The 25569-nt window shown below is 51.1% G+C and overlaps 1 long non-coding RNA gene across 1 annotated transcript; it reads right to left on the bottom strand.

Moving 5' to 3' along the window:
• Positions 1–5483: 5483 nt before the first annotated feature.
• Positions 5484–24007, bottom strand: LOC146868252 (uncharacterized). Its single transcript, XR_014966192.1, has 2 exons — positions 23949–24007; positions 5484–6591 (listed from the first exon to the last, which is right to left on the bottom strand). It is a non-coding gene; the product is annotated as an uncharacterized LOC146868252 (long non-coding RNA).
• Between the last annotated feature and the right edge of the window lie 1562 nt (positions 24008–25569).

Below are 25569 nucleotides of genomic sequence, written 5' to 3'. Positions count from 1 at the left end.
CCAACTGACTTCTGCTGTGCACCTTCCAGAACAAATTCAAATTTTGAACTTGGTCTCCATGACAACCAGCATGCATGTAGGCCTTAATACTTGTCCCTCATGTGTCCCCTATGTAATTTGGAGCTTCACACACACAGGTACGGTTCGTTCCGGGGCCCTAGGGCACCCCAAATGCCTTGCAACGGGCCGTACACGCGTGCCTACGTTCACTATCACTATGGGTGTCCTCGCGTATGCGTACACGTTGTGATAGGGAGCGTACAGGCGTGTGTACAGCCCATACCACTATGGGTGTTCTTGCGTATGCGTAGTCGTAGTGGTACGGGCCGTACACATGCCGGTACGCTCACTATCACAACGTGTACGCATACGCGAGGACACCCATAGTGATAGGGAGCGTACAGGCGTGTGTACGGCCCGTACCACTATGAGTACGCATACGCGAGGCCACCCATAGTGATAGGGAGCGTACAGGCGTGTGTACGGCCCGTACCACTACGAGTACGCATACGCGAGGCCACCCATAGTGGTACGGGCCGTACACACGCCTGTACGCTCCCTATCAGTATGGGTGGCCTCGCGTATGCGTACTCGTAGTGGTACGGGCCGTACACACGCCTGTGGGTTCTCTATCGGTTTCATTCTCCTGCATGATGTCAGCCCCACAAACACATTGCAACAAAGTAGATTAATTCCAACTGACTTCTGCTGTGCACCTTCCAGAACAAATTCAAATTTTGAACTTGGTCTCCATGACAACCAGCATGCATGTAGGCCTTAATACTTGTCCCTCATGTGTCCCCTATGTAATTTGGAGCTTCACACACACAGGTACGGTTCGTTCCGGGGCCCTAGGGCACCCCAAATGCCTTGCAACGGGCCGTACACGCGTGCCTACGTTCACTATCACTATGGGTGTCCTCGCGTATGCGTACACGTTGTGATAGGGAGCGTACAGGCATGTGTACGGCCCATACCACTATGGGTGTTCTTGCGTATGCGTAGTCGTAGTGGTACGGGCCGTACACATGCCGGTACGCTCACTATCACAACGTGTACGCATACGCGAGGACACCCATAGTGATAGGGAGCGTACAGGCGTGTGTACGGCCCGTACCACTATGAGTACGCATACGCGAGGCCACCCATAGTGATAGGGAGCGTACAGGCGTGTGTACGGCCCGTACCACTACGAGTACGCATACGCGAGGCCACCCATAGTGGTACGGGCTGTACACACGCCTGTACGCTCCCTATCAGTATGGGTGGCCTCGCGTATGCGTACTCGTAGTGGTACGGGCCGTACACACGCCTGTACGCTCCCTATCACTATGGGTGGCCTCGCGTATGCGTACTCGTAGTGGTACGGGCCGTACACACGCCTGTACGCTCACTATCACTATGGGTGTCCTCGCGTATGCGTACACGTTGTGATAGTGAGCGTACAGGCATGTGTACGGCCCGTACCACTACGAGTACGCATACGCGAGGACACCCATAGTGATAGGGAGCGTACAGGCGTGTGTACGGCCCGTACCACTACGACTACGCATACGCGAGGACACCCATAGTGATAGGGAGCGTACAGGCGTGTGTACGGCCCGTACCACTACGACTACGCATACGCGAGGCCACCCATAGTGATAGGGAGCGTACAGGTGTGTGTACGGCCCGTACCACTACGACTACGCATACGCGAGGACACCCATAGTGATAGGGAGCGTACAGGCGTGTGTACGGCCCGTACCACTACGAGTACGCATACGCGAGGCCACCCATACTGATAGGGAGCATACAGGCGTGTGTACGGCCCGTACCACTATGGGTGGCCTCGCGTATGCGTACTCGTAGTGGTACGGGCCGTACACATGCCTGTACGCTCGCCATCACGATGGGTACACATACGGCAGCACTCCCATAGTGATATGGGAGCAGTACAGCGGTTTTCACACATCACAGTGGTGACAGGCGGCACACAGGTAGGGATAGGGCGGACATACTTGTACATGGATGGACATACTTGTCCATTAATTGACATCGAGGCATCGTCTGTGCATCACTACATGTGTGGGGCACAGGTGTGACGGCCTGTGATGTGGAACATTACTCCTGAGTCGAGAAGGCACCAGATGTATGATGAGATGTGTACAGATGTACTGTGTGATGGTGCGATGTGTGCCAGGCATGCCCTTGACTCCTTTGACATGTGTGCATGTCGTACTGCGCACTTGGGGTGAGCGTCACTGGCATGGCACGGACAACAACACACGGAAGTGTCCCCTGTTACCGGTACAGGGGTTATGACACCTGACTTGTCACTACCCACGGTGCACAATGTGACTATGTCATGTATATGTGGGGGCTTCCCATCAGGTTGAGGTTGGAGCACCCTCAAAAGCTGCAGCCGTTGCAGCAACCAACATGTGTCTGTGTGTAGATTGTCATTGCACACTGTTCCGCACACCATGCCACATGTGCTATCGGATGTGAGGTGCACATGTATGCATGGGACACGGAGTAGCGTGACAAGGACATGTCAGCATCCTCACAAGGTATGTGTGGTGAGTCATGACATGTGCACCTTCATGGCAAGGTGTGTGGGCTGTCCTAGTGTAATGTCATGTGACCTGTGGCTCCAGTGTTCCGCTACCAGTCTCTGCAATCGGCATCCTACTGCTGCTGATGTGTGGGCGTATGTCACTCCTGTGTTGCGTCTGGCTGTTCACTTGCACTGGGACACAGCTATTCCCATGGCGTGGCATGGGGAGGTTCTCAATCTCCGTGTGTAGCTGGGTCTTGGAAGGAGTGTCACCTTGCATCCATACGTGTCCTGGCCATGTAGCACATACCTGACTCCCTATGTAGCATGTGTGTATTGACAGATTAACATGTGCTCAGTACACATGAGTTGTTGTCGTAGTGCACTCACTCTTCCTTGTCACTTCAAAATTACTGCAGAGCGCCGCCTCTTGCCCGAAGAATTCCAGACTTGGCTGCCATGCAGGAGAATGACAGCATCCGGCTCTACCGCTTCACCCAACCGTTGATTCTGGAGTTGACGGCGAGACTGGCACCCCACCTGCAACCGCAGCACAGGTATCCCACGGCACTGACACCCCAGCTGAAGGTAATGGCTGCCCTACATTTTCTTGCCACGGGTACCTTTCAAAATACCATAGCTCATGTTGGTGGCATGTCCCAGAGCACGTTCAGCGGTGTGCTGCATGATTTCTTAGAGGCCATGTTGATTCACCTGGATGACTTCATCAAGTTTCCAACCCCTGAACAGATGACTGAGGTCAAGCGTGGATTCTATGCCCTGGGAGGGATGCCCCATGTCATTGGGTCCATAGATGGTACACATGTAGCTTTGGTACCACCACACGCACGGGAGGTGGCGTACCGCAATCGGAAGCACTACCACTCCATCAATGCCCTTGTGGTGTGTCAGTCCAACATGGTGATTTCACATGTCTGTGCTCGTTTTCCAGGATCAGCACACGATGCCTACATCATGAGACGTAGCGGGATGCCTGATATGATGATGCAGCTGCGCAACGAACGGGCATGTGTTGTTGGTGGGTACAGTCTGTCTGTCCTGTATTCTGTATAGCCTACCAGCACGACCGCTTCACCACTTCTAACGATGAGCATGTGCTTCCCATGTAGGGGACGCTGGCTATCCCAACATGCCTTGGCTGCTCACACCTCTCCGCAACCCCATCACGCCGGCCCAGCTCCGCTACAACACCGCCCATGGCCGGACAAGGCGAGTGATAGAGAGGACGTTTGGCATGCTGAAGAGCCGATTCAGGTGCCTCCACAAGACCGGCGGCTCACTCCCATATGCCCCGGCGAAGGTCTGCAAGATCTTCATGGTCTGCTGCATGCTGCACAACATGGCAGTTGAAAGAGCTGTGCCACTTATCCTGGATCAACATGAGGAGGAGCATCCACCCGTGGAGGACGAAGGGCTTGGCAATGGGGCTAGTGATGTGGAGGATGTGGAGCCGCAAGAGGACATCCGGACTCGGCTCATACGCGACTTCTTTGCTTAGTGGTGAGTACCAGTGTCTGAGTGTGCACGCATTTGGCCCCGTGTGGCATGCGTTGTGATGTGTGTCTCCACCTGCATGTATGGCACGTGAGTCAGAGGTGTGTGTGGGTGTGTCACTGGAGTGATGGTGCCAGTGATGGTTGTACTTCCCCAGTCATAATTGTGACCTAGCATGTTGTCATCCATACATGTGTCGAGTAAATGCACATGCAAGTGGCTGTGCTTTTTGTGGCTGACTTCTTGTGTGTCTCTCTTCCCCAGGTACTTGCGCATGCCGTCTGCTGCTTGCATTGTTGTGGCACTGCTATTCCTCAGGGACACGTCATCGTGGGCTGACTCAGCGTTACAGGCACGGACACGTTTGGAAGTCTCCATAGGGTAAGGGATGCATCAGGGGTGTATTGGGTGTGGCAGTTGTTCACGATGTATGCACACTGCCCTTGTCGATGTTTGGGTCCTCTGCAGCCATGTCGCATCCCCATGGGACACGACATGCAGCTGTGTACACCTGAATAGATGGTCTGCCTGGTTGACAGTCATCAGTGATGGGATAGGGGATTGTGATGATGGCATCAATGTGTGTGACACTGCCCTCGGACACATACGGTTAGCTTTGGCTTGACATGGTGTGGGACTTCGACATCAGCGGATCTATGGTGTATGGCAGGCTCTCCGTGTGCAGCTGTGGGTATTTAGCTGTTGGCCGACGCTTGTGTGCCAGTTCCATGGCGAACACGCATGTGTGCTGCTGAAGGGGGGTGCCAGTGTTGGACCCACATGTTACTCCACATGATGTGTTCATGTGTACTTCGAGTTGCCTCAGCAATCCCGAATACATGACTAATAAAGGTGTCCCTATGCCTCCAAGGTGCCTCTTCTCAGTCAATGCTGGTGTGTTGCCACGGTGCATCCTGCTTGTCTGGCATGGCATTCCCTGATTGTGGCTATGTGTCAATGTGTCGAGTGGCAAGATGCAAGCTGTGTGTGTGGGCTGAGACTGTGTATTGGGCATGATGTCCATGACTGTGTGGGTATTGTGACATGTGCCATCCCCATGCATCCAACGTTGGCCAGGCCCCCATTCTCTGCATCCACCGGACTCAAGCTTGCAGGACATGGTTCTGCCACCTGTCTACACATACCTGGGTGCCCCCCAGGACACTGGACTGGATCCCTGACCTCTGCGCATGACTGTTGCTGTACTCAATGTGTGTGTCAGCACGGTTGTTCGGTAACCCCCTCAGCTGGTTGGGCCCATCACGGGTGTGTATGGTGCTCCATGTCTGTCTTGCCTAATACACTGTGACCCATGTGTCCTGTGCCAGACTCAGGCCCCAGGGTGTGGGTGGTTGAAGACAAAAGATGACTCAGGCATGTTTTGACTTTACAAGACACATGTTAGATAATAATGCTACCAGCAGGCATCTACTCTTCATAGTGTGATTTATTATTGGGGGGGGGGGGGACAAAGTGAGGGTCTTTCCGGGATTTTGGAATCCAAAGTTCAGTAGGGGAGTTGGTGTCCTTGCCATTGGAAATCCTCAGAGTCCATGCCACAGTCTTTGTCAACATTGGTCAGCCAGTGACCAGCAGGGCCATGTGGCAGAGAATGTCTCTTGATGCTGTGATGCTGTTGCTCCAGTGGGCCAGGTGCCAGGCCAGGTGTCCTGGGAGATGGTGATGTAGCGCCGACCCTCACGGTCCTTTCCGTGGACGACCCGCCCTCCTGCGGGGAACCTCAGCAGCAGGCCGTGACGACATCTGGGATGCTCCGTCGGATGTTTCCTCCTCCTCCTCCTGATCCCTCCCTGTGGGTGGTGATGTTCTCCGCCTTCTGGCACAGGGAGGGTCGGCCATGTTGTCGGCCATCCGACGGAGTGTAGCGTGAATCCCCTGGAATGCCGTCACTTGCTCAGCCTGTCTGTCCTCCATCCTCCGTTGGTGTACCAGTAGACAGGCATGTAGCTCCGCATGTTGCTGGGCCTGCTGGGTCTTTATCTCATCGAGGCTCCCCTTGATCTCATTGAGGGTGGACACAACCTGGGCCATGCCCGTGGTGTCCTGCCGGCATGAGTCCAGGATGTTACGGACATGGGAAAATACCGGATCCCCAGCCAACTGGTCAGGCTCGCGCCTCCGCCGTCCTCCACTCCCACCACCCCTGCCCACTTGCGCCTGGCCTGCCCTTGTGGGCACATCGGGTCTCCGGGACCCCTGAGGGGTGGCATTGGCGTTGTCGCCTGCCTCCTCCTGGGTGCCCGGGACACCGTGTCCCTCCTGGCCAGCCTGGCTGCATTGTGGTGTTGGGGCAGGGATCCTGGGTGTCTCCTGGGATGTGGCAGGAGTGGGGGTGGTGGTTGGCACAGTTGTACCTGACGCAGGTGCTGCAGGTGGTTGGACACCAGAGGGGCCAGGTCGGTCGGGGTCATCCACAGAGTGGTGAGAGTGGTCGCTGCCGGTGGGATCGGGCTCCTGCAGATCCAGGTCCTGTGAGTCTTCCCCCCCTGTGTTGGGGGGTGCACCACGACGTTGACCTGTGTGTGAGAGAGACAATGTTAATTTTGGTCCATGCAACATCCATGTTTCATCAGTTTCAAAGTTGGCACATTTCCTCTTGGAATTAGGATCTGTCTTGCATTCCACTCACAGTGCACTTGTGCATGGGTGTGTCCCTTGGGCACCACTTTGGCCCCTTTAACTATGTGTGGCACAGTCTTACTTGCTGCGTCAAGTGTGACTGCAGGCAGCAGTGGAGTGGGCAGGTGTGGCGAGCCATGCATTGGCGCCTTCCGTGTAGCACTGTACATGTGCACATGGAGTGGATCCACACACTTATATGATCCAGGTAGCTGTCGTTGTGCTCGTGAACAGGTTGTGACATGGCCCTGTGTTTTGCCATGGTGAAGAGGGGGGGTTCTGGGACTGGCCACCCTTGTCTACATGCACGCAGTCTACCTGCTGACGAGCAGACATTCGCACACGCCACACGGCTGATTTGCTCTCCCTGTGTCTCGCTCCCTCTCTGTCCCCCTCTCCCTCCCTCTCTGTCCCCCTCTCCCTCCCTCTGTGTCCCCCTCTCCCTCCCTCTGTGTGTCAGCCTCCTCCCTCTGTCCGTCTCCCTGTGTCTCCCTCCCTCTGTGTCCCCCTCTCCCTCCCTCTGTGTCCCCCTCTCCCTCCCTCTGTGTGTCAGCCTCCTCCCTCTGTCCGTCTCCCTGTGTCTCCCTCCCTCTCTGTCCCCCTCTCCCTCCCTCTCTGTCCCCCTCTCCCTCCCTCTGTGTGTCAGCCTCCTCCCTCTGTCCGTCTCCCTGTGTCTCCCTCCCTCTCTGTCCCCCTCTCCCTCCCTCTCTGTCCCCCTCTCCCTCCCTCTGTGTGTCAGCCTCCTCCCTCTGTCCGTCTCCCTGTGTCTCCCTCCCTCTCTGTCCCCCTCTCCCTCCCTCTCTGTCCCCCTCTCCGTCCCTCTGTGTGTCACCCTCTGTCACCTCAGCCCAGCTTCCTGGGCACACACTGTTAGCAAATCTTTGAGTGGCCCTTGGCTTGTTGATGTGAGTTTGTTTCTGATCTCCAGGCACCCATTGGGTGTGATGTGTGTTAAATGGTAGCGGCAATTTCAGTCGATAACCCTTCAAGTATTGCCCGGCGGTAATCGCCTCTCATACCACTCGATAATTTACCAATGAAAGAGGCAGGCGCCGGAGACTGGAAGGCAGGAAACAAAGTTTTATTCCGTCGGAGCAGAACACATCAGATCAGACAGCAAGGTATCGTCACGAGGTGCTCTAACTGCATCTCTGAGGCCTGGCCTCTTATACACAGGTTTATTGCTTTATTACACATGGTACATTCTTATTGAGACTTTGATGTACGGAAAGACATCCTTGGAACCCCCACTTCAAGCTCGTTCCCACACATATCTACAGTAGAAGTCTCCACCCCATCTACAGTAGGAGATGGCTATCATGCAGCTGGACATTCCGCCAATTCCCGGGGGTGTGTGCAACCGGCCGGGTCTCAGGGGGTAGGGGCTTTGATCCACTGTAATCCCTTTGATGTGGGGTGTTTCCCTTACAGTAGGGGCAATAAACTGCATCCGCAGGGCTAGGTGATGGCCTGGGATCGGTTCGGACAATGGGGCGCAGAGGAAGGGGGTTTATCAAAGAGAGGCATGACCATGTATGGGATGTCGGTCAGGTGTGGGATGTGGTTCCATGGCAGGGTCGCGCAGAATGAGAGGGTTTATGGCCCGTGTATGAGAGAGCGGGGGTGGTCGGCGCGCGGGGGATGCTCGCAGCGCCAGGGGAAAGCGCTGGCGATCGAGAATGAGCGGGGAGAGAGTGGGGTGCCTAAAATGGCGGCTGTGCGTTTGCTGTGCGTGGCGCTGGGGAGAGGCAAGATGGCGCAGATAATGTTCAGTTTACAAGCTAAATTTCCACAGTCCTCCCTTTTAACATATCTCGCCAGCTTGTCTAGTTCGGATCTATCCCCATAATACTACGAATTTCCACCTCATACAGAGCTTTCATTCGCTCTGTTTCAAAGTCCAAAGTCTTAGGGCAGATGCAGTTTATAAAAAGCGAACATAAAGGTGGCAGACACTGAATCCCCAAGCAACATTCACATAGTATCACAATCGTTATTAGGATAAATGAAAACAGCCTCCATCCCCAACTTTTAATAGTGTCCCAAACCCAACTCCCCAGTGACCATTCTTCTTGCTCTTGATGGACCTCTGCGGATAGTCTGTGGAGGTGTTCAATTGCTTTGTAGACTGAGGGTGAGTTATCCGGTACGTAGGTACAACAGCTGGACCCAATGATGCGGCATGCTCCTCCACGATCAGCCAGAACCACATCTAGAACGAGGCGGTTCTGAAGGGCCACTAAGCGGACGGCCTGGAGCTCGGCGGTGTTGTTGGCGAGGGCGCCAGCCGTAATGTTCATCGCCGTTTCGACTGCCTGGGTTAAGTGGCGGATGGCACGGCTGTTTGCCATTGGACCCCAGAGTGGAACAAGGCCTTTTACTGCGTCCATGAACTGTGCTCCGGCGGAGTCGGCTTGCACAATGTCTTTGGTCCGTTTCTGTCGGTGATGGTTTGCTGGAGCCACATATGTCGGAGGAAGGACAAAGGCGATGTAGCAGGTGCCTCCACAACCTTTCGGAAGCCAGGTGTAGGCCTTAGTACCACAGACGAAGTACATATTCGGGGAGGCAACAAAGGAGGGTGGGTCAACTGAGTCCAATGTTCGGGTGATGAGGCAGGAGCTGTGGCCCACCAGCTGCGCCCCCAGGCCTTCGAGGCACACAAATCCAGTGATGTTGATGACGGACAGGGCCACTGTTAGGGTGGCGGCCGTCCGTTTCTGGAGGTAAGAGTAGGTGGGTCTGGCTGGGTTGTTGAACACTTGCATTTCAACTCGTTCTTTGGCAGGGATGTCCATGTGAAAGGAAGTGTTCGATCTCAGAGGGCAGAAGTTCTTCCAGTTTTGTTCAGCCAGAACCCATGGTAGAAGTGTGACATGGTTCTGCCGGAAGTGGCATTGTCCTTGTAGCTTTCTTGCAGGAGGATTAGCCAGGCGAGGCAGGAACCATGGACAGAAAAAGGTGAAGGGATGAAAGGGATAGAGTGTCCAGTAGCATGTGGTAGCAACCCACAGATCCAGCAATTAGTGGCGTTGGCGGCAAGATTGTGTTGGTGGAGCAACTGCACAAAAGAGTTATTCCAGAACTCCTTCCGCCTTTCTCGGAGTTGGGGTGAAAGTGAGATCAGATGGTGTTCTTTCGTGGTGGTAGGTTGAACGGTGGTCAGCAATGTCTTGTGAGCGGGTGTGCTCTCCTCCATGATCCAGAAGGTGACCACGAGGAGAAGGCAAAAGAGAAGGGTAATGAAAAGTGCAATAGTCTTTAAGCTGTGCATTCGGTCAGTCTTTGGGTTTTTGTAGTGGATCTTCGGACGTCCGGTTGCTTCCATCATCTTCATGTCGGGCGCTTCCATCACCTTCAAGAGACTCGGTAGCGGGCAGAACCACAGACTTTGTTTAGTTTCTCTCCTGGTGGCCTTTGAGGTGACTAGGCTACCGCTCTGAGATTTCCACTTAGCCTGTGGTCTGCTTAGCCGAAGTTCTCTCCTTTCGTCGCAAGTTATACCCTTCCTTGGATGGCACGGTGGGATCAGGATATCTTACTAACTCAAGTGTCTCTGTATCTGGGCAGCGGCTCAGGGATGGTCGGTCTTTGTCCAGAAGTTCTTCTTGGGCGGTGATGTTGTCCGTGGTTGTCAGGGTCGGTGATACCTTCTTGCAGTGGTGTGCATGCAGCCAATTGCATTTCCCCTCCACTCGAAGAGCTGTTCGGGTGGTGATCAGGACTTGCAGGGGGCCCATCCACCGGGGCTCCAGACTCTTGGTGCGCTGGAAGTTACGCACTAAGACGAAGTCGCCGGGTTGGATGTCGTGTCCGGGGCCCCTGGAAACATCGGGAATGGCGTGCAGCACCTGCTGATGGATAACAGACAACGTTTTAGTTAGGTTATACAAATAGTCAGACATGAGGACGTCCGGGACGTCGTGGATGGATGTTGGCTTTGGAGCAGCCCAAAGGTTCATGGGCCGCCCGAAAACGACCTCGTAGGGGGTTAAGTGGTGTTTAGTGGGGGTGGAACGCGTTGATAGCAATGCTAGCGGGAGAGCGTCTGGCCATCTCAGTCCTGTGGTGGCGACTATTTTTGCTATCTTAAGCTTCAATGTGGCGTTGTGTCGCTCAACCAAGCCTGCAGATTGGGGATGGAAGACCGCATGGAATTTCTGTTTTACACCCAACCCTTTTAAGATGAATTGGATAACTTCGGCTACGTAGTGGGGGCCGTTGTCGCTCCACAAAATTCGACAAAGGCCGTATCGGGGGAAGAATTCCTTCAGTAGTACTTTTGCGGTAGTCATAGCGGTGTTGTCATGGGTTGGGTAGGCTTCCACCCACTTGCTGAAGGCACACACAACGACAAGTACGTACTTCAAACCTTGGCACCTTTCTAACTGGACATAGTCCATTTGTAGGACTTCAAAGGGGTGATTGGGGACCCCAAACCCTCCCCGGGGTACAGCAGTTCCTTTCCCAGGGTTGTGTTGGAGGCATACTAGGCATTGTTGGACCAGACGTTTGGCTGAGTCTGGGATTTTGTCGTTGTGCCAGACTTTGGAGATGAGCTCGATCATGGGGGCAGACCCTATGTGTGCGGGGGAGTGTGCCATGGTCAGCATGGAGATCAAGTATGCATCTGGTAGCAACCATTTGTTCAAGTCTTTAGTTCGCCAGCAACCGTCATCGTCCTTCAATCCCACCCGGGCCCATTCAGTTAATTTGTGTGGTGTGCTGGCTAGTTGGATATCCCTAATTGTTTCCCTAGCATCCTTCCATTTCTCAGTTTGTGACCTGGTCACGTACATACGGGTCGTGGACCTATTCTCGGCTGTGGTTCGGGCAGTAATGTCAGCCAGTGCATTTCCCTGTCCTATAATGTCTGTCACCTTCTTGTGTGCCTGGCATTTGATCACAGCTAACCGTGTGGGGAGGAGGACTGCTTCGGTCAGGGCAGAGACTAGATCTCCATGCAGGATGGGTGTCTCATGAGAAGTCAAGAATCCCCTCTCTTTCCATAAGAGCCCAAAGTGGTGAACTACCCCGAAGGCGTACTGACTGTCTGTGTAAATGTTTGCGGTTGTCCCTGCTGCCAGGATGCAGGCTCGTGTGAGAGCAATTAGTTCCGCCGCCTGTGCGGATCGCTGTGTGATGCGGGCTGTCTCAACAACTGTTCGGGCTGTGGTGACTGCATAGGCAGCTGAGGTGGTGCCATCGGGGAGCTTGATGCATGAGCCATCCACCCACAGTTCTCCGTCAGGGTCCGGGAAGGCAGTATCCCGGAGGTCAACCCTACTCTTGGTTTGTTCGTCGGTGAGGGTCACGCAATCATGTATAGGGGACGCATTGGGGTCAGCGTCAGGGAGAGGCAGTAGAGTAGCTGGATTCAGAGTGGTGCATCGTTTCAATGTGATGTGGGGTGCAAGCAGAGTCAGTTCATAACCAGTCAGTCGTGCGCTAGTCAGGTGTTGAGTCTTGGTTTGGTTCAGGAGGGTGTCAACCGCATGGGGTACCAATACTGTGAGGGGGTTTGAGAGCACGATTCCCTCACTTTGCCGGATAGAGACAGCAGCGGCGGCTACTGCTCAAAGGCAGGCGGGCAAAGCTCTGGCTACAGGGTCAGGAGTGGCAGAGAAGTAGGCACAAGGGCGTTGTTTAGGGCCTATGGACTGGGTTAGGACAGACAACGCACATCCCTCCCTTTCGTGGGTGTAGAGGGAGAAAGGTTTAGTGTAGTCTGAGGTTCCTAGGACTGGGGCCGAACAGAGGGCGTCTCGTAATTCTTTGAAGGAGGATTGACATTCGGGTGTCCAGGGGAGGGGGAAGGGGACATCTTTAGCCAGCAGGGAAAGAAGAGGTTTTACGATAAGACTGAAGTTTGGCAACCATTGTCGACAAAAGGAGGTGAGGCCTACTAGGGACCGCACTTGCTTCTGAGTTTTGGGAACAGGGGTTTCTAGGATGGTCTGAATTCGGTCAGGGGTAAGTTTCCTCCCGTCTTTGGATAGTAGGTGGCCTAGATACGTTACTTGGGGCTGGCAGAATTGCAATTTCTTTCTGGAGACCTTGTGACCGTTCTCCGCGAGGAAGCGGAGGAGGTGAATGGTGGCTGTGACAGCAAGTGGAGTGGTGTCGGCCGCCAAAAGAATGTCATCGACGTACTGTATTAACACCACTCCATCGGGTAGTTGGACTGCATCTAGTTGCCTCTTGAGGGCTTGGCTATAAATACTGGGACTCTCAGTGTAGCCTTGGGGTGCCCTGCAGAATCTGTACGAACGGGCTTTTAAAGTGAAGCCGAACAGGTAGCGGCTGTCTGGGTGGATGGGGATGGAAAAGAATGCGTTCTTGAGATCAATAACAGTAAAGGTGGTGGCAGTGGATGGAATCAGGGTGAGGATGGTGGTGATGTCTGAGACCACGGGGTACTGGGGTATGACTACTTTGTTAACCTCTCGCAAATCAACAATGAAACGGTAGGCTTTCTCATCTCCCTCGCCTTGCTTCTTTACAATGGGTAGGATAGGGCTGTTGCAAACATTACTGACTACTTCTTCTACCACTCCTGCCTCGACTAGGGACTCGATGATTTCCACCAATGCCTTCTCGCCTTCGGGTGATATCCGATACTGTGGAAGCTTTGGGAGCACTGCGTCCGGTCGGACGGTTATGTGTACCGGGTCGATCACCATGCGCCCTACATCTGAGTCGGTTTTAGCCCATAGATGTGAAGGTAATGTGTTGAGTAGGGACATGTCAGCATCGGTTATAGAGAGCATACGCCGTGTGTGACAGGGTCTGGACAGATCTGGGTTATCGTGTAGGATGACTCGAACTCCGTCTGGGGAGCATCTGATGGTAGCTCGAAAATGTTTTAGCAAATCAAGTCCCATAATAGCATCGGGGGTGTTGGAGGAGAGCAGAAAGGTCGTGTCAGTGGTGTTATCTTCTAAGTCAAAGGAGATTGGTGCTGATAAGGGGTTAGTGGAGGGCGTTCCATCGAAGCCTATTGAGGTTACATGTGAGCCAGACAAGGGTGCCCTAGGAATCAGTCGTTTGGATAACGCACTACGTGTCGCCCCAGTGTCTACCAGGAATGGAGATTTTGTGCCCAAGACCTTAGCAGTGACGTAAGGACCTTGCTGGTCAACACGGAGTTCGACTGGATCCCTCCCTTGCCCCTGGCGGTCCTATGCGAAGTCATGGGTGCTTTCATAGTCGGACTGTTGACACTGGTTTTGTCGGGGGCGATCAAAGGTGTTTGGTCTGCCTGGCCTGTCGTTGATGGCGTCGTTCGTGTACCCTCGTCCCTGTCCTCTATTTCTGGGGTCATATGCTGTGTCTCTGGGGTCCCTATTTTTGTTCATTTCCAGAACGCACATTGATTCCCATCTAAGTCTCTCCGTCCGTTGTAGGGTGCAGGGGTATGGTCTCTAGGGGGTAGCTTTCTAGGGGCGGTTGGTTGGTAATTCCCTTTCAGGGTTCTCTTCCTATGGTCACCCCTTGCAACTGTGCTATCATTACCCTCTCCTTTAGTTCCTTTTTCTTCCTTTCTGACGCCCTATCGTTCTCATTCTTTTGGTTTTCGTAGTATTGGGCCATCTGGAGGATAGCTGCGGGTTTGGAGGCTGCCCAACTACTCTCGCTGGTCTGCAGCTTCTGAGAAACTTCTTGTGATAGACCCTTCACATAATTCTGGACAAAGAGGTGATGTCCGGTTGCAGTGGTCATGTCCTGGCCACTATAATCGGAAAACACAGTCTCGAACCGAGAGAAGTATTCAGACACATCCTCCTGGGGTTTCTGGCGACAAGCCGTCACTATTGACCAATCTACCTTTCTTTCTGGGATTAGAGTCTTCAACTTAAGTACAATCTTGTCTGGGAGCTCTAATATGGCTTTCAGGGGTTTCTGTCCCGGTTCTCGCTGTTTATCTATGGTATCGAGTTGTACCCAGGTATATCCGAACGGCTCAGCGTGGTCAACTTTCCGGATTTGTTTCCACACATCAGCCGGCAGACATAATCCGAAGAACAAGTCGATATCTGCTAAAGTCATTATTGTTGAGCCTAAGGCTGTACCTAGTTCGGTGTAGAAGGCAGTCGGGTTCTTTCTTAAGTCGGGTAGAGGTTTTCTAAAGGTCAAAATATCTTGTCGGTCCCATGGCTGGTAGACCCAATTATATACAACCCTCCCCTTCGCATCTTGGTGGTTGATGTCGTCATGTGTTCCCTGACCTCGTGGGGGGACCCAGTAGGGGGCGGCCTCTTTGATGGGCATCATGGTATCAGTCCTTCCTTCCTGGGGCTTAGCCGCTATGGGGGTTTCTGTTTTGGTTGTCTGCCTGTGTTCTTTAAGGTGTCGATAGACCTCGAGTGTACGAGTGAAGAGGTTCGTCACATCGCCCTCTCCTTCTTCCCCAATGTCTACCTTCCTATATAGGGCCGCTAAGCCTTCGGGACCTTTATCGCGGTACCTAACCTCATATGCATTCAGGGCGTGGTAGCAAAGTCGTATGACAAAGTGTCGTCTACGGCTGTCGGCATACGAGTTATACACATCTGTTATATACTCCTCACTTTCCTTTCGCTCCACCAGTGTCCCTACTATCTTGTCGATTCCTGCTCGTTCATCCTTTGTTAGTCGATTCATTCTGGTGGAATCTTTCTTTCTTATCTCAGGGTCATCCAACGTCGTTGCCGACGTTGTGTTCAGTACAAGAGGCTCGGCCGGCGCGGAGGCCGTGAGGACCGAGGCCCCTGTACTGCTTTCGCTCGTGTTTGGGGGTTGTGGGTGTTGCACTACCGATTGGGAGGGTGCGTATGGAGGGGGCATGTAAATGATCGGGGGACCTAACAGTAATTCATCATTCGTTCGTTGCTTAGAGGATAACTCAGGGTAGAGCATAGAGGGGGTCCTAACAGCGTACTGGCCTGAGGTTTCGGGCTCCTGTCTTAGTTTAGTTTCCCTTCTCTCCTTTATTTCTTCTTCTAACTTTCTAGCGGCAAGGTGAGCTGCCTTTCGTAATTCCTTTTCTGCTTTTACTTCTTCCCTCTTTTTCCGTTGCGTTGCTTCTTTGCGCCACATGCCGATACTGTCAAGCATAGTAGGCGTCGTCTTATTGCTACGCAGAACCATTTCGAGCACTTTTATCTTATGGTCGTCGAAGGATCTCATCAGTGGCCACTGACTCTCGGGGTCCTTCCTTGTATATTTATGCCATAGCTTGCTATAAGCTACGGCGACTAGTCCATATTTAGTGAACATGTCCTTATTAGGGGTGCCTTCCAGTGGAGCCGGATGGTCCACCTCTAATAAGCGGTCCGGGCAGAACCAACTACCAATCAGTGGGGAGAAGATAGGCATGACGGGTTTCAATGGGGACAAAAGTCAGCACTACCTATCTTTTCACTGCTTGCAAAGACTAGACAGAATATCTCTATTCCTCGTTATTTGTAAGCAGAGAATACCTCCAAAGAACCAATATCGAACAACTAGTGTTCGGACAATCAATCAATCAATCAATGGGGAGATAAAAATAGGCACGACGGGTTACAACGGGGACAAAAGTCTGCGTTACCTACCCTTCACAATTTGCAAAGACTAGACAGAATATTTCTATTCTACGTTATTTGCAAACAGAGAATATCTCAAAGAGCACTATTCTTCAAAACAATCAATGTTCGGACAATCAATCAATGGGGAGATAAAGATAGGCACGAAGGGTTACAACGGGGACAAAAGTCTGCGTTACCTACCCTTCACTATCTGCAAAGGGAGAGAGAGAGAGTATTTCTACTCCTCCCCGTTTGTAGACAGCGAATATCTCAAAGAGAACAATCAATGAGCAATACTAGTATTTCAAAACTTCAAACAATCAATCAATTATTTCGCAATTTGTCGTGTATCACGACCTTACCCGGACCGCGTGGACAGTTTCGCGTCTTCCGCCTCCAGCGCCCGATCGTCCTCTACTCTCCGTATTTGCCGCGGCACTCCTGATGGTTCCCAGTCAGGACCGTAGATCACTCGAGAGAGGTCTGCTCGGAACCAGTGAAGTTCCGATGATCGGCTGCCAGATGAGGGTCTATTGGGCAGGAGCTCTCCCGATCGTTGCAGTCATTCACTCTGTCGTCGGGACCTCTCCCACTGGATCCACGTGTCGCTGATGGGCCCCACGTTGGGCGCCAATTGTTAAATGGTAGCGGCAATTTCAGTCGATAACCCTTCAAGTATTGCCCGGCGGTAATCGCCTCTCATACCACTCGATAATTTACCAATGAAAGAGGCAGGCGCCGGAGACTGGAAGGCAGGAAACAAAGTTTTATTCCGTCGGAGCAGAACACATCAGATCAGACAGCAAGGTATCGTCACGAGGTGCTCTAACTGCATCTCTGAGGCCTGGCCTCTTATACACAGGTTTATTGCTTTATTACACATGGTACATTCTTATTGAGACTTTGATGTACGGAAAGACATCCTTGGAACCCCCACTTCAAGCTCGTTCCCACACATATCTACAGTAGAAGTCCCCACCCCATCTACAGTAGGAGATGGCTATCACGCAGCTGGACATTCCGCCAATTCCCGGGGGTGTGTGCAACCGGCCGGGTCTCAGGGGGTAGGGGCTTTGATCCACTGTAATCCCTTTGATGTGGGGTGTTTCCCTTACAGTAGGGGCAATAAACTGCATCCGCAGGGCTAGGTGATGGCCTGGGATCGGTTCGGACAATGGGGCGCAGAGGAAGGGGGTTTATCAAAGAGAGGCATGACCATGTATGGGATGTCGGTCAGGTGTGGGATGTGGTTCCATGGCAGGGTCGCGCAGAATGAGAGGGTTTATGGCCCGTGTATGAGAGAGCGGGGGTGGTCGGCGCGCGGGGGATGCTCGCAGCGCCAGGGGAAAGCGCTGGCGATCGAGAATGAGCGGGGAGAGAGTGGGGTGCCTAAAATGGCGGCCGTGCGTTTGCTGTGCGTGGCGCTGGGGAGAGGCAAGATGGCGCAGATAATGTTCAGTTTACAAGCTAAATTTCCACAATGTGTGTCTGTGCGCTGCTGCTGTGGTGGTGTGTGCTGCCACTCTTTCACAATGTTGGCTGTTCATTAGCTGCTGTCATGTGCAAAACAGTGCCATCACCCCCATGTGTTGATGCAAGGCGTCCGCCATTTGCTGGCAAGTCATTCCTGTGTTGGGACACACAGTTTGTCTGGCTGTGACCTAGGCCATATGGGCAGAGTGCATTGTTGTCTGCTTCGGAGTCGCACTATGTGATTTTTGGTGCCCAGCCTCCCGCCATCCGGGTTACCGTGTCATGTGTTGTTGTCTTCTGTGGCCTGTGACTTGACATTGTCCAGCTGGGTGCATGGGGCATGGTGGCAGCAGTGGCATGTGCGTGCTCATGGAGTGTGGTTGAGTCATGCGATGGCTTGTGGTGGTTGCGTGCCTGTTAGTGATTTTGGTTGTGGATGCCGTTCCCCCCATGTGAGGTGCATTGTTTGTGTACTCACCCGGGTCTCGGAGTCCTTCTAATCCTTCGACTGCCTCCACCGGCAGTATGGCCATCACCCTCTCCTCCCAGGGCTGGTAGTGTACGGGTCTGCAGGAGGGCCCTCCTCCGGTGGCGTTGGCCTGGTCGTGTTCCTCCTGCCTCTTGGCTCGGACCCTCCTCCGCTGATCGTACCACCTGTTCTGGCATTCCTGCCTGGTCCCTCTGGTGTCCGCAACGGCATTCACAGCATCGACGATGGTCTGCCACATGGCTGTTTTTGCTGCCAGGCTGGTGTTTCTGACCAATGTTCCAAAGATCTGTGGCTCGACTCTGAGGATTTGATCAACAAGGACCTCCAACTCTCGGTTACTGAACTTTGGATTCTTGGTAGTGGGCATGGTGAGGGGTGTGGGTGGGGATGGTGGGGGGGGGTGTGGATGGTTGTGGGTGTGTGTGTGTGAATGTGATGAGGGGGTGTTTGTGAAGGTGGTTGTGTGAAGGTGTGCAAGTGTAAGGTGTGGTGTAGCTTGTAGTATGGTTCAGTGGTGTCTGGCAGCAGTGAGTCTGTTGCAAAGGCTCATGGTTTGTGTGTGTGGGCCCTTTTTATTGGTCCATGGGTGGGTGTGGCAGTGTTTGAAGTTTGGGTGGGTGTGTTATAAGTAGTGGTGGTGTTTTGGGCCTCTGTTTGTCTTTGGCAGTTGCAGGTCAGTGAAGGTGTTTTTGTAGTGTTTGTTGGCCATGTTTAGTGGCTTTGTGCCATTCGTATGGTGTATTCTTGTGTTGTTTAGTTTTGGCCTGGTTGCGTATGTGCGTTTTGAGCGTGTGTACGGTGTGTACATGGGCCATTTGGTTGTACGGTGCTGTCCTTGTGTGTGGGTTGGTACGACTCGTACATGCGGGTGTGATGTTGGGGCCTGGGGTGCGCTCCGTACTTAGGAGGTTGTGTTGGGGGTAGGACCGGAACGTACTGGGGTGTAGGTACACGATGGTACGACACGTACAGGGGTGGGGGTACGACTCGAACGTACTGGGGTGTACTTAGACGGTGGTACGACACGTACAGGGGTGGGGGTACGAATCGAACGTACTGGGGTGTAGGTACACGGGGGTACGACACGTACAGGGGTGGGGGTACGACTCGAACGTACTGGGGTGTGGGTACACGGTGGTACGACACGTACAGGGGTGGGGGTACGACTCGAACGTACTGGGGTGTAGGTACACGGTGGTACGACACGTACAGGGGTGGGGGTACGACTCGAACGTACTGGGGTGTGGGTACACGGTGGTACGGCTCGTACAGGGGTGGGGGTACGACTCGAACGTACTGGGGTGTGGGTACACGGTGGTACGACACGTACAGGGGTGGGGGTACGACTCGAACGTACTGGGGTGTGGGTACACGGTGGTACGACACGTACAGGGGTGGGGGTACGACTCAAACGTACTGGGGTGTAGGTACACGGTGGTACGACACGTACAGGGGTGGGGGTACGACTCGAACGTACTGGGGTGTACCTAGACGGGTGGGGGTGTACATACACGGGGGTACGTGTCGGACGTACGGGGGCTGGGGGGAGTGTTGGGCGCGTATGCGGGCACATATCTCCATGGTTGCTATAGGAGTTCGGTGCGGACGGTGTTTTTTCCATACGGTTGTACCCTCGGACGCACGGGATGGATCGTGATTCCTCGGTCGGACTTGACTTTTCACGTTTGTACGGTAAATCGTCCGAGGACGTGTCAGACACATTTTCCGACCCGAGGACGTGTGGGGAATGATTCCCAATGCGGTTCGTATGGACTTTTTACCATGCGAATCGTGATTGCCAGTTCGTACGGCACTTGTACGATTCGTACGGTAAAAAGACCGGATACGAGTCGCACGGGGAAATTTTTTACCGGATCGTGATCGGCGCCTAAATGTTTTAAGTGTTACCACTTTATTCCAATCAAGATGGCTTCAGGTGTGCCATACTTTTGTCATAAGTAAGACTGTTAGCGCTCTAGTTGTTCTTTAGAACACTCTGGGAAGCTGCAGTAGAACACAAAGGAATCAACTGACAGTCTCTGCCCTTGTTGGATGTACATGTTTTACTGAGAATGTCAGACTTCTTTCTCACATGACTGAGAAAGATAATGTGAATTTACAGAAAATATGCTCTCAGTTTAGCTTATAGATCACCTTCCAAACATCTGTGGGAAAAGCATGAGAAAATAGTTTTCTCTCAAACATGATTCATGATATCACAGCAGAAGGCTTTTTCACATGGTAAAATCACCTAAGAACACACCACAATTCCTAAAATGAGTATGGTACCGTCAACAAATTATTTATAATGTAACTAAAGTCTTACAACCTTCTATTAACTGCAATGCTTTTTAATGAGGCGCTAGCATGTATATTGGTCCCAAGATGGCTGCCAACACTTCTTGGATGAAGTACTGACAGCCAATCAAATCTCACGAGGAGATGTGTGGTTAGGCTCCGCCTAGATATATCTCTCTTTTTAACTCCAATTTTCTCAGGAACTACTGAACGGATTTACACCATTTAAGCAAAAGGCACGAGTCTGAACTGAGGACTACCTCTTTGCCAAATTTGGTGTAATTCCGTTCAGCAGTTCGGGCTGTAGCTGCGTCAACAGTTCCTATGGGAAAATGCATGGGTAAAACATGTTTTGTGACCCCCCTTTCTTCTCGGCCCCCGCATGACGAATCACCGTGAAATTTTCAGGATAGGAGCGGACCGGAGCTGGCCAAAAGTTTGGAAATTTCGCGAAGATTCGTCAATCGGCGTCAACGTTATTCCAAATAGAATGTTGCGGATTTCCTATAGAAAATAGGTCCTAACTATAACTATCTACTGGCGACTGCCAGTAGGTAATATATATATATATGTGATCAAGGCCTCCAGTAGGCCGAAACGTGTCATGGCGGTGGTGCGATTGTATTGGATTGAATAAAGAAAATTAGCACTCACCACTGGGTCCGTGTTCGTCTCTTGTGCGAGGATTATGTTCAAGCTGTGAGACGATTCTTTGTGGCATATATATATATACAAATATATATATATATATATATATAAATTGCAGCTCCCCTCTCGAACGGTTGCATGCCAATGCTGGGGTGCTCCCGCATATAAATTCTGCTCCCAACTCCACCGGGTAATCGTACCCACACAGGACGACAGCGCTCTCAGGGGCGAGTTCCGTAATTTTAATCAGCAAAATGGACTCTGGGCACACAGACGTGTTTCGGCAACCGCCTTCTTCGATGTTTACCATGAATGCCGAAGCCGCCATTTTTTATATGCATACAGTGCTCAAAGCATTACACATTTCCGGGTAAGTAAAAACAGTGAAAGGACCATAATGTCCATGCATGTTTGCATAAATAATTACCACAACGATTCCGCCATTTTGTAATATATAAAAACTGAGAAGAACCCTGAACACTGTGTGTCAATGCTCGGCATAATGCTTTTCAGCAATGATATCATTGCCTGAAGGCATTATAAATTCCAACAGATGCATACATCACAACCCGGTCTATTGAATTGTGCCCATAATTACTCATTTTGGTATTCACAGAAGGCACTTACTCATTGATGAGTAAGTGCCTTCTGTGAATACCAAAATGAGTAAGTGCCTTCTGTGAATACCAGAATGGTAATAAGTTTAGGATTTTGTCTTAAATTAGCTCTGTGAATTGGGCCCCTTGAACGTAAATAGCGTAAACAACTTGATTAATCTGAGGGCCTGCCGGAAAACAACCTTTACAACGTCTTCAACACACTGCAATACATTTACTTCGCTGTCATTACAATGCAGGTAGTTACAACGACTTGCGATGGATGGTGCTCTAGACTAAGAAATAGTGTGATTTACTATTCCAACACCTTCCCCACTGTTACGTAGGCTGGAGTTGGAATAGTAAATCATACTATTCCTAAGTCCAGTGCCCTCTAGCGCAAGTCGTTATAATGACTTGCGTTGTAAAACCCGCAATGTATTGTACCACGATCTAAATGATCGCATTGTATCGTCATATATTCGACCTCCCTGTGCGCAAAACTAAAGCTAGACAGAGTCAGAATTCAAGATGGCATGTCAAAGCCAATAGCAAGAAATTCATCATACTTCCCAGTGTACAACACACCACACATTTGTGCACCACTGCCTATAGCACCACACACTTCATATCTCAATGTACAACATAATGCACATTTGATTACCACTGCTTATAACACTGCACTCCGAGAAGTACATTCCACAACTCTCTCTCTCTTATGCTTTCAAATGCACATCCCACACTCTCTGTTCCTGACAAGGCTGTAAAAAGCAAACACTCCCCCTACCCAGCTACAAGGAGACACAGAAGAAATCTTCAAAGAAAAGTGCACATGCAGGAAAAATTATATCATACATCCCTAGACATAAAGTCAATTAAAATAATGGTAGTCAAAGGTCATCATGTGGTCCCAATACACAGGAGTACCTCTGGCACTACAGAGACAGAACGTGTGCTTTCTGGCATTAAAATTGTACAGCCCCTGATAATCCTTTAATTCACTACTGCTAACCCAACCATCCAGTGCCTTGCACAATGAGTCCGTACAATTCACCCAGGACTGCTAGGGCAGCTTCTGCCTGTCCCTAAACTTCTGCCTGTACTTCTCAGAAGTTAGGCCATACTTCCTGACTAGGACTTCCTTCATGGAGGGATACCTCATCCTGTCTCTCTTCTCTAGGGCCAGTAGGGTGTCCCTCACCTCGCTAGAGATGTGCTTCTAGAGGCTAGCCCCCAATCCTCCTCCGGGATCCTAAAAATCTGCAAATCCACGCCATTTGCTTCAAACCGATTGTTGATGTTGTACCCCACAAAAAAGTCAGGCACCAGATCTTTGGGAATGTGGACCCTCTTGTCTCTGGAGAACACTGCAGGTATGCTGCCAACAATAATGATGGACTCTGCCTACCTGGCTTTGAGCTACAGCTCTTTGAAGCCCTGTTCATGAGGCAGTCTCTCCAAAACCAGCTTCTCCTCTGTGGCCAGTTTCCTTTCCTCTATCCTGATGTTGGCCAGCTGTAGCCTGAACTCCCTTTCTGCCTTCCTGTCTGCCAGCTCCTCTTAGAGCAGGCCTTGGGAAGACACACCACTCTGTACTCTAGCAGGGAGGTATAATGCAGGAGGTACATCATCCCCCTCAGCAGAGTACTGACTCTCAGGACTGGTAAATAAATAATAAAGAGAGAATGGATCACTTGTCCTGTATTATTACCTCTTGGCCCATAGGAATGAATAGGTATGCGAGTCGCAAAGAAGGAATGCGTAGGACTCGCTAAATATTAGCATATTCCTACATACATTGCATTTTGCGAGTCTATAATAGCGAATCGATAAAATTTGCTATTATAGACTCACAAAATGTACTGTTGATACATCTGGAACTATATGATTTCCTGCACCTGGAGGGAGACCAACTGGTGATTACAGTGGTGATCAGGAATGGTGAGAGTGCAAGTGAAGTGAGTATAAAATGACCTCCATCTCTCAAAATTAGGTTTTATTCTGTTGAAGATGGGGCAAGGTTACAAGGCAAGGCGGTGCGTGTCTAGAAGGGCTACTGTTCTAGAGCACCTACTTTAAAAACGTGAGTGGTCTAAATGTTTTAGCCCCATCGGTGCCCAGTCGGGTTGGAGGATTTTCTTCAGGACCAATATGTGGCACTTCACTAGTCCGTGACGTGCAGAGGTAAGCTATGTACTTACCCTTGTTCTCAGTGAGCCTATTGGGCACTGGGTGGTTATGAGTCTATGGTACCTATAACTGGAAAAAGAAAAAAGGAAAAAGACCATGACAACAAAGTATAATGTTAATTTAACACATACATAGAATTATTGCGATCAGTGTTTGTCAGAGAAGATGCTCATAATCAATAGTTATTTAACTATACAAAACTATATATGAGAGGGAAGAGTAAAAAAAAGAAACGCACACAATTGGTTGCAGTAAACGTGGCATAGAACACCTGGGGTTCAATACATATTAACTCCTCTTTTTCATAGGAACGTGATTAGAACAATGAAATGAAAATCTGTACTTCAGGGCGAAGGTTGCGCTCTATTAGAGAGTGATTCTCCCTGTGTGAATAGTAAAAGCACCATTGTGGGCCGGCAGCGCTAGTGCTGTTAAAATGCCTGAAATACGATTATAATCTGCTTGAGGAGTTGCAGGCTTTAAATTAAAAGTTATTACCTCTTTGCAGGAATGCGGCGCTTATACTAGCATGGGTTTGGCCTTTCAATGCGTTAGAGATATTCATTAGGCTTAAAAATGCAGAAAAATACAGAAAGATAGGCCGTGGATAGAAGGCGGTGCTGGTGTCAGCGTGGTAGAGACCTGGTAACGATTATAACATTAATAGTTAGCGAGTCCAAAGGGTAGTTACAATCTGTAAAAATGCTATTGTGGTGGAATTACACGCTTCAACTACGAAGATAGTCATTGCTAAGTGTATATTTTATTCGCCTAATCAAGAACGCGGCGCTTCTTCCTGCGTGACTTCGGCCTTTTTTTGGGGAAAGAGCACAATGAGTTACAGACAATTTTTTCCTAACTAATTTTACGTTGCTGGGAAGCGGCGCTCGTGTCAGCGTGTAAGGGACTCAGTAATAACTGACATTAAAAGTAAGTGTGTTGAGGCATAGGCTCCTGGGCCGTCCAGAGAGATCTTAGTTTGTGTGTCAGAATACTACTGAAGCCCAATGTGTAGACCCGCTAAATAAGCAGCATACGATGCGTGCCCCCATGACTGCCCTGAAGATTTTGTGAAGTGAGACGTTTGCACCAGATGGCCGTGAATAGAGGCCAGCGATTGAGCGCGTGATACTCAAGACAGTCTGTTCCTGGAATAGGACAGAGATCAAGGACTTTTATATGAGGACTAAACGTATTTTACAGACTCTGCAGTAGAGTCTAAACCTTCAGAGAAAGTGCTGTTCTTATTTGATCTCACACCAAAGGGACCATAGTTCGCGGAATGTTCGGACCAGTATTTGCCCTGAAGAAGCCTGTATGGGTGAAACACGTTGGCTGTTGTATGTAAAGAATAAAGAATAAAAGGATCTACAAAATTTACAAGCAAAAGACTCGATATTTCTGTCATCGTTTCGTGCATCACTTGTGGGATTTGCACCCTATGAACTTATGTTCTTGTTTCTATGCCTCTCCTGCTTTTTTTATGACAATTTTTTTCTCACAAATTTTACGTTGCTGGGAAGCGGCACTCGTGTCAGCGTGTATGCGACTCAGTAAAAACTGGAATTAAAAGTGAGCGTGTTGAGACATAGGCTCCTGGGCCATCCAGAGAGATCTTAGTTAGTGTGTCAG

This window comes from Triturus cristatus, chromosome 1_2, assembly GCF_964204655.1.
Source record: "Triturus cristatus chromosome 1_2, aTriCri1.1, whole genome shotgun sequence".
NCBI classification, from domain to species: Eukaryota; Metazoa; Chordata; class Amphibia; order Caudata; family Salamandridae; genus Triturus; species Triturus cristatus.
This window is presented reverse-complemented; position numbering and strand designations above follow the sequence as displayed.